Below are 7613 nucleotides of genomic sequence, written 5' to 3' on the forward strand. Positions count from 1 at the left end.
ATACCCATCTAAATCAGCTTAATATGGTGTAAATGAAGCATGATTTCTTGCAGCACGGTGGGACGTTGCTTCACACGCAGGCATGCGATCAGACTCGGAACATTGTTTTATTATAACGGCGGATTGTGTTGGCGTTCGCAGAGAATTATTTTGAAACACCACCTATTTCTAAAATTTTATCTCTCGTAGAGATGTTTAACTGTCATTTTTGCTTACAAACGCGGGCCTTCTTCCAAACCCTTCCTGGTTTACAGAAGAATCCTTTCTTGGGAGCGCAGTGACGATCTTCTTTGCAGACGCACAGCCCATCCACAGCACATCCATCTCTCCATATCTCTACTCCATGCTTTCCGATACCCAGAACTCCATCCGACCACTCACTGGAGAAAAACCCGTGTGGATCCAACCGCTTCTTTACCTCCAGGAATTTATCCAAATTCACCGTCCGTTGCGCAGCTCCCTGGAAGGTGTAGACTCGGTTCTTGCCCCAGTGCGGCACCCCTTCGTATTTGTGGAGAAGCATCTGTTCCATTTCTTCCATTACGTGCTCATTCCACCGTGGCCTGCCGGACTCGCGATAGCGGAAGTACAGAAATTCAAAGTCCACGCTGTCTTCTGTGTGTGACAAATAATCCTCAGATTTCTTGAAGTACCGCATATGGACTCCCAGATAATAGTCGATCCCGCACATTAAGCTCCGGTCAATGTCTCGCAGGCGCTTGATGTCCCCAATGGCTTCTGCTGTCCTCGACAAAGGAATGGCGATGGACGTCTGGAAGAAAAGGCTGCCGTGCACTTGCGTGTCCCAATTACAGATGGTGTCGTTATTTTCCAACTGTTTTCCCTCCCATGGGCATGAAGCACTGCTGGGATTCCCTTGGCATCCGGAGGAAGCCTGCATGAGATGGTTGTAGCCAATCACCGGGTATCCCTTGAACGTTAGCCCGTCATTCAGATATCCATTTCCGGTCTTCACGCCTCGGGTTACTTGGATTTTAGATATGTTGCAGAGATTACCTGTGTCTCTCGTCGCATAAATCTCTTCCTCTGCAGGTCACACACATTGCTTTTTATCTCCATTAGAAAAGGACGGACAAAAAATATTACAACTATAATAAATGAATTTCAACGCTACTGCTCCCATAAAGAATCAGCGTTGAGATTTATCAGGTTGGATCGACAGAATTCTTTTTCTTTTCATAGTTTTTTATTAAATAAAAAAAGAAAAGGAAAGATTGCATTCTGAATGTATGTAATCTCTCACCGATTGTCCTACTCTGCACCACAGATTGTACTGTCATCGGTTGAAAGGCTGGGTTGGAATTTTTCCCGTTTCCTGAGACCTCAACAGGTACTCTATCCCGGATAGTGTACACGACTTGATGGAGAGAAGGATACCAATTTATTTCCCCAAATTCATGGGCTTCAGCGAACTTCACGAACGCGTCTTCTAGATCCGAGTCGTCTTTCATATCCAGAGTGACCGACCGCTTGAACATTTTCTCCACTTTAAATGTCAACTGTGAGATGGCCCCCAGTACTCCCAGAGACACTCTCGCGGCCTTCAGATCCTCGTCGTTGTTTGTCAAATGGAGGAGCTTTGCATATCCTTCATTCGCAGGCGCAGGAACAACGAGGCTGATGCCCACCACATACTCGTGGACTCCACCGCCTTTACCCCACAATCCACTCCCGTGGGCTGCCGTGCTAACGATGCCGGCCATGGAAATAAAATCCCAGTCGGTTGTTTGAGGCAACGCCAGACCCTTTGACGCAAGCGTATCAATGAACGTCCTCAACCCTACCCCGGCATCAACAGTAACAGTCAAAGATTTCTCATCCACCATGATACGGGAATTGTAATCCCGAGTACTGATAACAACCCCTCCGTCTCCGCTGGGGCAGGCGAAACGATTGAACGAATGAGATCCAGCACTTACAACTTTCATCTTCCTCCCCTTTTTGACTGCATCCGCAACTGCTCCGAGGAGCTCATCCTCAGTTTTGGGGAAAATGGCATTTGCGAACCTGCAGGAACTTTCATCCTCCCAGAAACCACGAAAGTTTGTGAGATGGCAGTCCTTAGAAGCGCATTGAACAGGTGGTGGCGGGCATGCCGCATAGGCATAGACAGACAATGAAGCTATAAGAAGGAATGCCCATCCATTATTCACTTTCCAGGGCTCCGCCATTGATAAATTCAAATCCGTGGGACTGCATGAACTCCGAGCCTGCCTCAGTTATATAGCTCTAGCCGACCATGCAAATTCGTTATCGCCCAATGTTCGGCAGCGTGTTGCTCTAGTTGTCCGGCGAAATTCATGGGCACCCCATGTGCTTTTCCTTGATCCACATCGACTGCCGTAGCATCTGTTTGTACACTACCCACCTGGAACCAAATTTGAAAAGAAGGGTTACATTTTTGATGGGAAAGCTTAATTTAATTTGAGTTTTTTAATATGATGAATTAAAATAAATTATTTTTTCATGTAAAAATATAAAATAATTTAAAATTTTATGTACACATCTATATCATATTTATTATTATTTTAAATTATTGAAACAATTTTACTATTATTTTAAATTATGAAAATTTGGAAAAGAATTTTATGAAAAGTCTAAACAGAACTTTATTTTTAAATTATAATTCCATGTATATTACACATACAATTTATCAAGTTTTTTTAATATGATGAATTAAATAAAAAAAAAAATCATGTAAAATATAAAATAATTTAAAAGTTTATGTACACATCAACATTATACTTATTATTATGTGTTAAATTATGGAAACTTGAAAAAAAATCTTATGGAAAGTCTAAACAGAACTTTATTTTTAGATTAGAATTCCATGCACACTTACATATACAATTTATCAATATTATATTTGATATAGATGTGCCATTTATCAATATTATATTTGATTCTGTTTATTTTTAGATTAGAATTCCATGCACACTTACCTATACAATTTATCAATATTATATTTGATTTTGAAATTATATAGAAAGAATTTAATTATATAAGAATTATATGGAAGAATTTCAATAAGATTATTTTAGAAAAAATTAAATTAAATTATTTATTTATTGTTTATATAAAAATTATATAAAAAAATTTCAATAAGATTATTATTTTATTTTATTTTATTTATGTTTACATAACGAAAATATAGTTTTATTTTAAGAATGTCATTATGAAAACAAATTATTTAAAACTTCCAATAATGCAATTTTTCATAAAGAAATTTAACTTACTAGAATTTTTGCCATAAAATTTTTAGGTCTAATGATTGGTACAGGTGTGCATTATGGTGTAAAACACCATAAAAAAAAAAAGGAAAAAAAAAATAATTTTTTGTCAACACAAATGAATGTTTAAATTCAATACTACTTATTCAACATCAATTTATCATGATAAGGAATCAAACTTACATTAAATCAATTTGGATACATGGTGCTCATTGTAGTGTTTTTATATTAAGTATACATAAAGAATATATGAAGGTAATATTCATAAATCCAAGCAAGTGGAGCAAGCAAAGTCGTGAAATACAAGCAAGTGGAGTAGGTAGAGAGGAGATGGAGCCACAAAAATAGGTAAATACCATTAGTAAATTTAGGAAACAAGAAGATAGGGAGTTGATTTAAATTGGAATTGTTTTTCCTACTTGATAATCAAGAGGATTCATCACAACCAAAGATTTTGACTTCACTGCTTATTACTAAGATATAATTTTAATAAATAGGTAATACATGTATGCGTGAGGTCCATAACAATAGAATTCTATTGTATAAAAATGATAACATCTATTGTATAAAAATGATAACATTTATTTTTTTGAACTATTATGATATGGAGAAAAAATGTTAACTATTATTTAAGTTTGACAATTTATTATTTTTATTTATTTTTAGGTTTTTAGAATTAATTATTTTGATTATTTAAGTTTTTAGAATGAATTATTTTGATTATTTAGGTTTGACCTAAATATTATTTTTATTTTTATTTTTAGATATTCATTTCATTAAAAATTTCCTTAATTCAATATTAACATCTATATTATAACAATTATATCTTTATATTAAAATATTAAAAAAATTCTCTTATCTTGTCTCGACATTAACCACACTAGATGGTTCGAAATGTGTCGACAAAACTCTCATGATGTGATTTTTATGGAAAGTTTTCTTACTTTTCATGATATAGATCACAAAAATCTAAATTCATATATATATAAACCATTAAAATAATGAAAAGTAAAATATATTATGAAAATTTTTCCTATCTTTCGATTAAAAAATCATGAAAAACAATGACAACTTCTATTTTTCTAACTTAAAAACACAAAAAGTACTCTAGTAGTATTTTCTATTTTTCTAATTTAAAAACACAAAAGGTACTCCGGTAAACTCCATGAACTTTTATTTACCATATGATTACAAATATCTATAACATCAAAAAATCTCTTTAAGAAGAAAAAGCTCGCCATGGTATTGACATAGTGTATATAAAAATATACATAATGAACAAGCCTTTAGCAAATGATGGTATAACAAAGGCTAAATAGTGACTAGTACTAGTACTGCTACTTATTTTAAATATAGCTTAATTAAACTAAAAAATAATAAAGATAAATATTTCATCACAAAAATACAATAACTAATAAATATTGTATTGTTGAATGCTATGACCAAAAATTAAGAAAAATATGATTAACTAATATTGTTTATATTAACATATATACACTTTAATATATATGTATGTTAAAACATATATTTATGTGTTTTACTTTTTATTTATATATAATAAAACCAAAAATAAGTAACTCATACAAGTAAAAGTTACTAAAGAGTCCATAATAAGGCTTTAATCAATCAATTTAAAAAAAATAAATTTAAATAATAATAAAAATTAACAAAAATTGAATTCATGATGTTAAACTATAAATAAAGGACATAAATTTTCAGTCAATGACAAACTAATAAGCAATCAAAACAAAACTAAATGAATAATATCATGTTTGCCATAATAATAATAATAAAAAAGAAATATCTTTGCAAATTCTGTTATAATAATAATAAAACAACAATATGAAAATACTTTAATATTTAAATATGATGATGATTTATTATATTATATTATATTTTAATGTATGTAATTAAAATTAAATGTTATTTTAACATATAGGATTAAATTGTTATAAATATATTTTCTTTCTTACATGTATATTTAACTTAATGATTTTTTGGTATTGAATTAGGATTTAACATTATTTTTATTAATTAAAATTTTGTTTTTAATGCAATAAAATATGTTGATGGCTTAATATGTTGAAAGTTAAAAACTTATAAGAAAATAATAAATGTGAAAATTTATTTTCTTATAAATTATTATAAGAAATTTTATTTTTCTAATTTATTTTTTTACAAAATTAATATTATTACATTTTTTTTTGTGATTTGAATCTTCAGTGTTATGGTTTAAATCATAATTTATGACACTGTTACTATCCACCTCTTAGAATTTTGATTATTTTTTCCTTATTTAAAAATAAACTTAAAAAAGTTATAATAATAAAAATATAAAATTTATTATATATGTTATTAGTAAAAGCACCTTTATTATATTGATTAATAATGATAATGATGTAGTGACTTTTTTTTAATATCCCACCTAGCTAGAAAACAAGGATATACAAATGTAGAGAGAGCCCAAACTTTTGTTGTATATAGGAATTTTTAAATGATTATAAATCAAATTCATTTATCAATTTGGTTTACATTGGGTAGAGAAGTTGGACTCATTACTAGGTTAAGTATCAATTTAAATTTATTTTCATTATGGATTTATTAAGTATCGAGATGGATTAAGTCTTTTAAGGTGTAAATTTTTTTTTTAGAAAAAATTGAAGAAATGTTTGCAATTAGGAAAATTTGATCCCTCTTGCTACTTGATAGATCCAAAGCTAAAATGAATTTAGTTTGGTTTAATATTTCTATATTAGAAAATAATTTATTTAATTATAAATTCATATTTATATGATTTTTTCTATTAAAATGTAATCATATAAATATGTTCGATATAGTTAGAATGAGTTTAATGATTGAAAATATATGTAATTATTAATAAGAAGTTATTTTTTCAGATTTAATTCAAGAACAATTATTGGTATAGTTATTATCATACAATGTAAATCCACTCCAATGAAATTCTTCTTTTGGAAAAACAAAAATTCATTGGAATTTTATACATTTAGATAGGCTGCATTAGAAAAGAACACTATGGGGGAAATCATGGGTTGTCAAAACCAGAGTTCAAAAACCACTAGTAATTTGATAAAGTCAAAATGCTTACATAACATTACAACATCTCTTTGAGTGCCTCTCAGCACAATTATATATGAATAAGGAGTCCAATAAAAATACAAATTTGATTTAGAAAACTTAAATTTTCTTTCATTGATTTTAATAAGTTTATATTTTTACAATTCAAAAGGAAGAAATGTATTACATATAATATTAATAATATTAATAATATTAAAAGAAGCAACGCTATTTTAAAATTGAAGGGGAAAAAGTATATGAGATGTCATTTATGTATTAATAATAAACTAAGATGCAAAAAACATATAGCCTATGTCTAGCTTAGCCTAAACATATACATCTATCTTAGCTTCAAATTATTTTAATCGTAAGATTTTTGCACCTATGAAACTTGAACATCTAGAACTAAGATGAAGATATGGTGTAAAATATTTTAGAAATACATCACAAAAATAAAAAATTATATGTAATATAAATATTTAACTAACTCCAAACCCAAACCATTTAATATAATGAGCAACAATCTCACATCAACCCTATGCTACTACCTTAAATTTTCCAATGTTTGAATTACTACACACTAACATTTTTACACTTGTATCTCAATTGTGGTGATAGCGTAATTACTAGGCACACAGGTAGAAACTTTCTCAATATTATAAAATTCGTGTCATCTCCCTAATTTTCTACATGTTATAGAGTTTTGTTAATTTTTAATAATTAAGAAAAGGGGAAAATATTATTTTGTGAGAAAAGGCAAAAGTTATTATTTTAGTGGAATTATAGTAAAATAATATTTTATTAAAGGAAAGGAGGCAAAGTATTATTTTAATTGAGATTAGTGGAAAATTATTATTTTATTAAAGCATAGGAAGAAATCACTTAGTAGAAAACAACTCCACCAATAAAATAATAATTAAAAGGGGAGTCTAGAAGCATGGAGAGAAATTATAAAAGAAGGATGAACTCATTTGTTGAACATCTTATTACATTTCACCTTTTATCTTCTCTTGGGGGTTTTTAGCACAAGAAGAAAAGTGTTGTTTAGCGTAGGAATTCCAAGCAGAAATTCCACCTTCATTTCAGAGAACTTCATTCTCCCTAGCAAGGCTTTGGGGAGTCTACTTCAGGAATTCCACTAGAGATAATTGTAGAGATTACCCTCAACCACTCACACTACGTAGGCACAAAAGGAGAACTACAATGATAATTTGGATTAGCTCTCTTTGTTTGTAGGTTCTAGGTATTGCAAGATTTTTTCTCTTGGCAGGAAGAGGAGATTGGTAC

General features: G+C 30.1%; 1 pseudogene; it reads right to left on the reverse strand.

Annotated features, from left to right (window-relative positions):
• Positions 1 to 202: 202 nt before the first annotated feature.
• Positions 203 to 2192, reverse strand: LOC149209035 (L-gulonolactone oxidase 3 pseudogene; annotated as a pseudogene).
• Positions 2193 to 7613: the final 5421 nt, after the last annotated feature.

This window comes from Pinus tabuliformis, chromosome 1_2 (assembly GCF_031772625.1).
Source record: "Pinus tabuliformis cultivar Carrire ecotype Pingquan chromosome 1_2, CPIR1, whole genome shotgun sequence".
Taxonomy (NCBI): Eukaryota; Viridiplantae; Streptophyta; class Pinopsida; order Pinales; family Pinaceae; genus Pinus; species Pinus tabuliformis.